Below are 364 nucleotides of genomic sequence, written 5' to 3' on the forward strand. Positions count from 1 at the left end.
CTCCCGGGGAAACAGTTAACTCGAGCCTGGGGCGGACACGGCCCCACTGGCTGCCCAGGGGTGGGGAGCAAGGCCCTGCCAACAGAGCCAGGAAAGCAAAGAGCTCAGGGTAGTTTTGTTCCAGGCCAAAAAAAAACCCCCAAAAAACCAAAACAACACCACCCATGGAGATGTTTCTTGTGTTTAGAAAAGATTTCTATTTATTTCCCAATGATATTTTTTTTTCCTCCCCAATGCAGAAATATGCCCAGCAGGAAGCTAGGCAGGGGCAAGCAGGCAGCGAACCCGACCCCTCCCTCGCCTTCGCTCCTGCCAAATCCAGTCCTGCCCTTCAGAGCCGGCTGAGTTTGTAGTTCCCCCCCGT

General features: G+C 53.8%; 1 protein-coding gene across 1 annotated transcript in view; it reads right to left on the bottom strand.

Annotated features, from left to right (window-relative positions):
• EIF3I (eukaryotic translation initiation factor 3, subunit I) overlaps window positions 1-364 on the bottom strand; it is a gene marked incomplete at its 5' end in the record, with an annotated part of 4,596 nt that overhangs the window by 463 nt on the left and 3,769 nt on the right. The window lies entirely within an intron of this gene.

The sequence above is a fragment of the Apaloderma vittatum genome, unplaced genomic scaffold (assembly GCF_000703405.1).
Source record: "Apaloderma vittatum isolate BGI_N311 unplaced genomic scaffold, ASM70340v1 scaffold26614, whole genome shotgun sequence".
NCBI lineage: Eukaryota > Metazoa > Chordata > Aves > Trogoniformes > Trogonidae > Apaloderma > Apaloderma vittatum.